Source organism: Lepus europaeus, chromosome 10 (genome assembly GCF_033115175.1).
Source record: "Lepus europaeus isolate LE1 chromosome 10, mLepTim1.pri, whole genome shotgun sequence".
In the NCBI taxonomy this organism is placed as follows: Eukaryota; Metazoa; Chordata; class Mammalia; order Lagomorpha; family Leporidae; genus Lepus; species Lepus europaeus.
The window spans coordinates 69978270-69988799 of record NC_084836.1 but is presented as its reverse complement, the minus strand read 5'-3'; the positions used below and the strand labels follow the sequence as shown (position 1 = coordinate 69988799).

At 42.8% G+C, this 10530-nt stretch overlaps 1 pseudogene; it reads left to right on the top strand.

The window, feature by feature from the left end:
- Nucleotides 1–8950: 8950 nt before the first annotated feature.
- Nucleotides 8951–10066, top strand: LOC133767771 (heterogeneous nuclear ribonucleoprotein A3-like; annotated as a pseudogene).
- Nucleotides 10067–10530: the final 464 nt, after the last annotated feature.

The window sequence follows — 10530 nt, the reverse complement described above, 5'->3', positions numbered from 1 at the left end:
GGAAGATGGAGTGAGGAGTAGGTGATAGGTATCAAACCCAGGCATTCTAATATAGGTTGGGGGTTCTGGGTTTTTTTTTTTTTTAATTTTTTTTTTTAACTTTTATTTAATGAATATAAATTTCCAGTGTACAGCTTATGGATTACAATGGCTTCCCCCCCCCCCCAATAACTTCCCTCCCACCCGCAACCCTCCCCCCTCCCGCTCCCTCTCCCCTTCCATTTGCATCAAGATTCATTTTCAATTCTCTTTATATACAGAAGATCAATTTAGTATAAAGATTTCAACAGTTTGCACCCACATAGAAACACAAAGTGAAACATACTGTTTGAGTACTAGTTATAGCATTAAATCACAATGTACAGCACATTAAGGACAGAGATCCCACATGAGGAGCAAGTGCACAGTGGCTCCTGTTGTTGACCCAACAAATTGACACTCTAGTTTATGGCGCCAGTAACCATCCTAGGCTGTCGTCATGAGTTGCCAAGGCTATGGAAGCCTTCCAAGTTCACCGACTCTGATCATATTTAGACAAGGTCATAAAAGACAGAGTGAGGATAGTAACCAATGATCCTAAGAGTGGCATTTACCAGGTTTGAACAATTATACAGCATTAAGTGGGGAAGAGGACCATCAGTACACACATGTTGGGAGTAGAGCCATTGGTGGTAGAGTAGAGGTTATGATTACAAAGGAATGAGGCCCAAGTGCACTAGACAGGGCCTAGAACAAAGGACAGAGTCATTATTAGAGGAGCTAAGAAAGGTGCTGTCTAAGCTACAATTAAGTTTTCTGATTGAGAGGCAAATAGAACCTGATAGAAGGGGCTTGATAATAATCTGGTGGGCTTTAGGCCTTGTAAATTCAGAGGCCCAGACCTATCTATCTCTTCACATGGGGTATATCCTAAGGGAGGTGTGAACCTCCTAGGGGAAGGCACTCTGTTGACTTTCATTACTTGGCTGGCCTGGGAGGAGAGCTGGCCAGGTAAAGGCAGGGGGCATCTCTAACAAGAAATTTACAGTTCTGCCTGCAATGTTGCTGACCCTACTTGACCATCCCCTCAGCTGCAGTGGTCACTTTGGAAGTTGGGCTGAGTGAAGGGCTTTTCAGCTTCGAGCCAATAAGATCTGTGGCTCTGACCTGGGCATCCTTCGACTCCAGGGCAGGTCCATTTCCAGTGATCCAACTCTTGGCAGAGCTGCCAGGGCTCTTCACAAGCTGACTTCTGCTGAAGCCCATGCTTACCACATTGAAAGCCACTGCAGTGGACTGGCCTGTTGGGTCTCCTTGAGGGCAGATCACTGTACAGATCAGCCATTAATAGGCCTGCCACCCATTGCTTCTGATGCCGAGCTTTCTTTTCCTCCTGGTTTGTGTTAAAGCAGACCAGAGGATGCAAGTCAAGGGAGTGCCCGTGTCCCATCTCTAATCCTCAGTGGCCTGAACTACAAGTCTATAGTCACAGGCATGTTCTGTAGTAGTTTTTCTAAGGTAGACAATGCCCATGAGGAAAATTATATTCTCACTTTAAAACTTTCTTTCCCTTTGGTCTGAAAGGGAGGTTTTTTCTACTTACTGTATACTTCGCTGATGGTGAAGTGAATCTAGCTATGAGATTATTATTTGAGTTCTTATTTTGGCTATGCTATTGCAGAAAAATGTTAGCCATCTCTTTTATAAGGTCTAAAGATTAAATTGTGCATCCTACAGATTCCTTCATAATAGAATTAGTTTCCTACCTTGAAGAGAATAGAGAAATGAAAGAACAAGTTGGGCTTAGAATAGAGAAATGAGGGAGCAAGTCCTAGATCGCTTGCTGACAATAGCAATATCACATGAATACTTAGCAAACCGTTTCAACCATTAGATAACAACTTAAGAAAACATTTACCAGAAGGTCCAATGCCTTCTATAAATTTTAAGAATCATGTATTTGAAAACACCTCTTAAATATCTAACATGGTGTAGTTTGTTTAGCCAGTAAACTTAAGCACAACCATCTAAAATGTTTTTAGTTTCTTTCTACCAACAAGTCTAAAACATATGATACACAGATTCAGGTCCCACAAATTAAAATGTATCTTTGATTGATTTTAGCAGCTTAAATTTATGGACAATCTTATCTATAAGCCATTTAAAATAAAACTCTTAATAAAATTTCCCCATGTGGACATACAATATGTACACACATATAATATAGCATAATAGACCAATATAGCAATTTTAATAATAGCTTTTAAAATCTTTAACTCTTTTTGTAGATTGCCAATTGATTTGAATTGCTTTTTCTTTTTAGTAACCTCAGTTAACCATACTTTCTCTCAGTTGGTACTGTTAATACATTATTGGCTTCATCTGTTTACAGAGCCATCCCAAAGTACTGAATACAATAAAAGTGGCTGGAAAAAGTCCATAGGAACCTATAGGAGGACAGCTAAACACAGAACCAACAACGCTTTAGTTTTATGAGCAGCAGATATTCAAATTTTTGAAAAAAGCACATATTTAAATAACCCATAGCTCTTAATAAAAATTCAGCTGTTTTTGAACAATTAGAATTTAACAGACATCAAGAGAACATAATAGATTACTTTAACACATTGCTTTAACAGAGCATCAGAGTTTAATTCTATGTCAAAGAGAAATTGAGCTTCCTGTGATCTTTTGCTGTGAGGTTTCCTTCCTTTACCTTCTTTCATATTGGTGACCATGTTTCTGTGTTTCTGTGTGTAACACATCTTTAAGCATCTTTTGCAGGGCAGGATGAGTGGCAACAAATTCTTTCAGTTTCTGTTTGCTGTGAAAAGTCTTAATTTCACCTTCATTCACAAATGAGAGCTTTGCAGGATATAATATTCTGGGCTGGCAGTTTTTCTCTCTTAGTACCTGGGCTATGTTTCGCCATTCCCTTCTAGCTTGTAGGGTTTCTGATGAGAAGTCTGCTGTGAGTCTAATTGGAGATCCTCTAAGAGTGATCCGACGTTTCTCTCTTGCACCTTTTAGGATCTTTTCTTTATGTTTCACTGTGGTGAGTTTGATTACAACATGTCGTGGTGAGGATCTCTTTTGGTCATGTTTATTTGGGGTTCTATAAGCTTCCTGTACTAAGATGCCTCTGTCCTTCTCCAAACCTGGGAAATTTTCTGCTAGTATCTCACTGAAAATGCCTTCTAATCCTTTCTCCCTCTCCATGCCTTCAGGAACTCCTAGAACTCGAATGTTGGGTTTTTTAATAGTATCCTGTAAATTCCTGACAATATTTTTTAGATTTCTAATTTCTTCTTCTTTTCTTTGGTTTGCCTGTTTCCTTTCCTGTTCTCTGTCTTCTAAGTCTGATATTCTCTCTTCTGCTTCGCCCATTCTGTTTTTAAGGCTCTCTAATGTGTTTGTCATTTGATCTATTGAACTCTTCATTTCATTATGATTTCTAGTCACTATCAGAGTTTCTTGTTCCACTAGTTGTTTCATTTCATTTTGATTCCTCCTTAATATTTCACTTTCATGAGAGAGATTTTCTATCTTGTCCATGAAGGATTTCTGTAGTTCAAGAATTTGTTTTTGAGAACTTCTTAATGTTCTTATCATTTTTTTGAGATCCGCTTCTTGCATTTCTTCGATCTCATCATCTTCATAATCTTGAATTGGGGTGTCTTTTTCATTTGGGGGCATCATAGTTTCTTCCTTGTTCTTGTTAGCTTGGTTTTTGCGTTTGTTGTTTGGCATGTTGGAGATATTTGGTTTCTTCACTGTGGTGTTTTTTCTTGTTACACTATGGCTCTATATTAAGTGGACTGTCTGCTTTCAGTGGAGCCTTAGAGGCTTGAGATGAGTGTGGACTGAGAGCTGTGTTTGGTTCCTCAGGGTTGAGGGTGTGTCAAGGATGACACTCCCAGGTTAGGTGTGGTAAATCTCTCTTTTTTTGATTCAAAAGTGAAGTAATTCCGCACAGCTGAACGTAATTGGAGGTAGTTAGCAGGCAAATGATATACCCACAGGAGCCAGAGATCGGAAGCTCTTTCCCAAGGACCACACAGGGAATCTCTGCTGCCCTCAGCGTGGGCTCCAATTCTCCTGCAGTCTCCCACTGGGTTGCCAAGTTAGATGCTAATCTCCTGTTATTTCACCCCTCCCCACAGAGTCAGGTTTTTCTGCTAGGCTCAGGGCTGGTGCAGACCTGAGGTCGCCCTGCTTATGACGTATGTCCAAAATGGCGCCTGCTCTGTCTTGCTCGCCTGTGAGAGGTGAGCGGAGAGAGAGAAACTTGTGTCCGTATCAGTCACTTTTTTTATTTTTTTTCTCTCTCTTCTAGTTAGCCTGGTGAACTTTTCCCCACGGAGTTTCAAGCCTCGTTCCCTCTAGCCTCCTCTTTCCGCTTGCCTGCTGGTATCTCGGGCTATGGAGGTTCGGCTCACCTCGCGTTCCAGCGCTGGTGCGTTGAGTCTGCTGCTGGTGTCCCGAACTTGGGCTCCCACGCTCTCCACGCAGGTCCACTGTGAATCACTAGTTCCGGAAGAGTTTCCTCTGCTGTTTCATCCCCTACTCTTCCTTGACCCTGCAGTATCTCCACTTATATTAAACTTTCTCTCCCCCCGGACTAAGTGTGCTTCCTGCCTATTCCGCCATCTTGCCGCCTCCTTTTTTTTAATTTTTGACAGGCAGAATGGACAGTGAGAGAGAGAGACGAGAGACAGAGAGAAAAGTCTTCCTTTGCCGCTGGTTCACCCTCCAATGGCCGCCGCAACTGGTGCGCTGCGGCCAGCGCACCGCGCTGATCCGAAGCCAGGAGCCAGGTGCTTCTTCTGGTCTCCCATGCAGGTGCAGGGCCCAAGCACTTGGGCCATCCTCCACTGCACTCCCGGGCCATAGCAGAGAGCTGGCCTGGAAGAGGGGCAACCGGGACAGAATCCGGCAGGACTAGAATCGACCAGGACTAGAACCTGGTGTGCCGGCGCCGCAGGCGGAGGATTAGCCTAGTGAGCCGTGGCGCCGGCCTGTTTTGTTTTAACCAGAGCTGATTACACAGAAATATGTAGATGAGTGGATAGATGATAAATAGATTTAAAAGACTTTTTAATATTTTATTAGGATGCAGCTGACTTACTCTAAACTGCCTGTATTTAAAGAAGACAGTTTGCTAAGTTTGGATCTGTCTACATGCACATAACCACCACCACCATCAAGATGATGAGAATGTCCATCACTCCCAAAAGCTTCCTCATGCTCCTTATAACTTCTTCTGAAACATTCATGTCCACAGACAACCACTAATTTTTCTGTCACTGTAAGTACGCTTACATCTAGAATCTACTGTAGGTGCAGTTGTACAGCATGTACTATTTTATGACTTTCATGCAGAGTAATTATTTAGAAATTGATCTGAATTATAGCATGTATTAATAGTTCATTGCATTTATGGTATATAATCCTCCATTGTCAGTATCACACTTTATCTAGTCACCTGTTGATTGACATTTGAGTTATTTCCAGTTTTTATTGTTGTAAATGAAGCAGCTATGAACTTTAATATACACATCTTTGCCAAGATCTATGCTTCCATTTCTCTCGGATAAATACCTGGGGGTATATATAATAAGTAGGTCATACTGCAGGTATATGGGTAACCTTTTAAGTACTGTGAAACTTTTCCAAAGTGGATATATTAATTTATATCATCACCAGCAATGTAGAACAGACCCTTTATGTGTTTGGCAATACTTGGTATGGTCAGTCTTTTTAATTGTACATTTTATAGTAGGTCTATAGTAGTGTTTCATTTCCCTAATGATTAATAATGTTGAGGATTTTCCATGTGCTTCTTTTCCATTCATAACCGTCCTCTGCTGCATTAACTTCAAACCTTTTGCTATTTTTATTGATTATTTTTCATTGAGTTATGAGATTTCTTTGTAAGTGCTGAGTATAACTCCATTATTTTAGATAGGCTTTGCACATATTTTATCTCAATAGTTTTAACTAATAATGTGCTGTGAAAGATTGAAAATTTGGGTATTTCATGTATATGATATTAAATTGTGAATCGATGGGGTTTATGTAACAGCAACATTTGAAGATACTGGTACTTGATATCCCTTAAGGAAAAGTTGCCTCCAAATTTAAAGCTGGAAAGTCAATGGAATACCTTTAAAAAGAATGGCAACTTATGGATTTTTAGGTTTTCAGTATGTGTGTTAAGAATTGTGAACGAACTGAAATGCCTGTGTACTGGTTCTCAGGACCAATTAAATCTCAACTATGAACCAAAAAAGAGTGAGTGCTGATGCTGAATATAGTCATGTCCCTCAGTCCTGGCAAAGATCCGATTTCATTTTCCCTAACTCTTTATTTCCTACAATACCTTAAATTTTTTTGCTTTTTCAGTGTCTCCCACTCTGAAAGTTTTCAGGCACCTAACTTCTAATTAGACTCCCCTCTAACAGAGATATACTTCATGTGTGATAGCATGGAAAAATGGACATTCTGGTGAAACCCAATAGAAAGTTTACCAAATTAAAAACAGGACATTGATACCAATTTCCAAAGAGAAGTGCTAGACCAGGAATTATAAAGTAATTGACTCTTGAACTTTGAGGGCATGGAATTATCAAGAAGAGGATTTTAAGCGAATTTCTTCGCTTAAAAAAAGCTCCTCCTCCACTGGTTGCTACTCTGGGATAAGCCTTTAACCTCAGAATGTTGGGCCAAAGAAAGCTCTAGTGTTTCCATTATACCAGATGGGGGCCACACAAACACATACACTTATTAGAGATGGTGTGTGATTGCTGGGGGTTAGCAAGATGGCAGAATAGGAAGGCACTTACTGCTCTAGGCTAGGGGAAGATAGTTAAAAAAACAGTGGAGAGAATGCAATCTCAGGGAAGAGTTAGGAAGAAAGCCGCAGTGGGAATTCCATGGATGGAAGAGGGACACTGTAGATCTGTGTGGAGGGTGTGGGTGTCCAGCATGAGCATGGACACAACATGAGATACCACAGCTGAGAACCTGACAACCAGCTTTGGAGAGTGAGGTGAGACCAGACTGCAGCAGCCCATGCCGCTGGCAGTATGGCTGTGGGAGGGCCTGGCACGTGGAGCCCGTGGGGGACAGGATACTTACCAACCAAAAGTAAAGGGACATGTTTCTGTCCCCTGCCCTGGTGCCCAGCAACCAGCTGAGAGGGCAGGTGTCATTTTGGATATCTGTAACAGCTGCACCACCTGCCCAGCAACCAGCTGAGAGGAGACGCTTGAGTCTGGCTGGGAGGACTGATTAGGACTGAACACCCACATAGGACACTGACGTGCCGCCAGACTCCCAACATATTACAGGCTCTTGTACTCAAAGTGCCTAGCCAGAGCACCAACAGGCAGCTGGCTCTGGGAATGTTTCTGCCTCTCTGTGGGATAGACTAGCGGGGTGGAGCAGACCCTCTGCACCCCATGATTGTGGGAGCCTTGTGTGCTGAGACTGTGGGAACACTGTGACTGCAGGAGAGGGTGCGGGGTGCAGCTGGGTCTCTGGGCAAGCACTGTGAGTGGCTTCACATGCTCAGAGCTCCCTGGCTGCCTGGGGTGGGTCATCACAATGAGGTCCATGCCCTCACTGAGGACTCCACAGATCCTTCGTATGGTGACTCACAGAGTGCCTTAAGGTAATCTATGGGCCGGCGCTGTGGCTCACTTGGCTAATCCTCCACCTGCGGCGCCGGTACCCTGGGTTCTAGTCCCTGTCGGGGTGGCCGCATTCTGTCCCGGTTGCTCCTCTTCCAGTCCAGCTCTCTGCTGTGGCCCGGGAGTGCAGTGGAGGATGGCCCAAGTGCTTGGGCCCTGCGCCCACATGGGAGACCAGGAGAAGCACCTGGCTCCTGGCTTCAGATCGGCACAGTGCGCCAGCTGTAGCAGCCATTTGGGGGGTAAACCAATGGAAGGAAGACCTTTCTCTCTATCTCTCTCTCTCACTGTATATCTCTCTCTCACTGTCTAACTCTGCCTGTCAAAAAAAAAAAAAGGTAATCTATGAATGTGAAATTGGCATTTCAAGATGCAATGATTTGAATAGCCCTTGTCTCGATTGTTGAGGAACAGTTTTTTTTTTTTAATTTGTTCTTCATCATATTATTTGTTGAACTCTTAGTGTAGGGTTATTCTTATGAGTATAAAGTTAATTGAAAATAGTTCTTTGTCAAAAATAAGAATGAGAATAGGAGAGAGAGGAGGAAGAAAGGTGGGAGTGCTGGCAGGAGGGAGGGTAGGATGAGAAGAATCCTAAAATGGTATATATGGAATGTGTCAAGTTTGTATACTTTAAATAAGCTTCTAGTTTAAAAAACAAACACACAAACGAAAACAAAAGGCCAGCACTGTGGTATAGTGGGCTAAGCCTCTGCCTGAGGTGCCAGCATCTCATATGGGCATCAGTTCAAGTCCTGGCTGCTCCTCTTCCTATCCAGCTCTGTACTTATGGCCTAGGAAAGCAGCAGAAGATGGCCCAAGCGCTTGGGCCCCTGTACCCAAGTGGGAGACCTGGAAGAACTTCCTGGCTCCTGGTTTCGGATCAGGGCAGCTCTTACCATTGCAGCCATTTGGGGAGTGAACCAGCAGATGGAAGACCTTTCTATCTGTCTCTTCATCTTTCTACCTGTAACTCTCTCTCTCAAAGAACTAACTAAATAAATGCTGTAAAAACAAAAGAAAATGAAAAAAGAGATGGTCCGTGGGTTGTCTTGGATTCTGTCCAGGATGGCTGCCTAGATGTGCAATCACAACACAAAGCAGAGAGAAGCTGGTTGTTCGCAGGATTCCCAGGTGTTGAGGAAATAAATGTAAAGAGTCAATTGAAATAGAAATGTGTTTGCCCAGATCAAGACAACTGCAGGCGAGATCCCATGAGCACACTCTCCAAAGAACTCACCAAAGTGCTTTATGAAAATTGCCACCCCAGGATATTGAACTCGAGTTGGAAGAGGCGAGTCCGGTCTCAAAATGGAGGGCCATGATCCAAAGGAACCAGAGCAGTTGAGGAAACTGTTTATTGGTGGTCTGAGCTTTGAAACTACAGATGATAGTTTGAGAGAACATTTTGAGACATGGGGCACACTCACAGATTGTGTGGTAATGAGAGACCCCCAAACGAAATGTTCCAGGGGCTTTGGTTTTGTGACTTACTCTTGTGTTGAAGAAGTGGATGCAGCAATGTGTGCTCGACCACACAAGGTTGATGGGCGTGTTGTGCAACCAAAGAGAGCTGTTTCTAGAGAGGATTCGGTAAAGCCTGGTGCCCATCTAACAGTGAAGAAGATTTTTGTTGGTGGTATTAAAGAAGATACAGAGGAATATAATTTGAAAGACTACTTTGAGAAGTATGGCAAGATTGAAACCATAGAAGTTATGGAAGACAGGCAGAGTGGGAAAAAGGATTTGCTTTTGTAACTTTCGACGATCATGATACAGTTGATAAAATCGTTGTTCAGAAATACCACACTATTAATGGGCATAGTTGTGAAGTGAAAAAGGTCCTTTCTAAACAAGAGATGCAGTCTGCTGCTGGATCACCAAGAGGCCGTGGAGGGGGATCTGGCAACTTTATGGGTCGTGGAGGAAACTTTGGAGGTGGTGGAGGTAATTTTGGCCGCGGTGGAAACTTTGGTGGAAGAGGAGGCTGTGGTGGTGGAGGTGGTGGAGCAGAGGAAGTTATGGAGGAGGTGATGGTGGTTACAATGGTTTTGGAGGTGATGGTGGCAACTATGGTGGTGGTCCTGGTTATAGCAGCAGAGGAGGCTATGGTGGTGGACCAGGATATGGAAACCAAGGTGGTGGGTATGGTGGAGGAGGAGGATATGATGGTTACAATGAAGGAGGAAATTTTGGAGGTAACTATGGTGGTGGTGGAAACTACAATGATTTTGGTAATTATAGTGGACAACAGCAATCAAATTACGGACCCATGAAAGGGGGCAGTTTTGGTGGAAGAAGCTCGGGCAGTCCCTATGGTGGTGGTTATGGATCTGGTGGTGGAAGTGGTGGATATGGTAGCAGAAGGTTCTAAAAAAAAACAAAAAACAAAAAACAAACAAACAAAAAAAACAGAAAAGGGCTACAGTTCTTAGCAGGAGAGAGAGCGAGGAGTTGTCAGGAAAGCTGCAGGTTACTTTGAGACAGTCGTCCCAAATGCATTAGAGGAACTGTAAAAATCTGCCATGATCCATAGTCAGAAAAGTTACTGCAGCTTAAACAGGAAACCCTTCTTGTTCAGGACTGTCATAGCCACAGTTTGCAAAAAGTGCAGCTATTGATTAATGCAATGTAGTGTCAATTAGATGTACATTCCTGAGGTCTTTTATCTGTTGTAGCTTTGTCTTTTCTTTTCATTACATCAGGTATATTGCCCTGTAAATTGTGGTAGTGGTACCAGGAATAAAAAATTAAGGAATTTTTAACTTTTCAAAATAAATAAATAAATAAAAGAAAATCGCCACCCCAGGATCAGCATTGTGGTGGAGCAGCCTTGCTACATTGGCATCCCATCTGG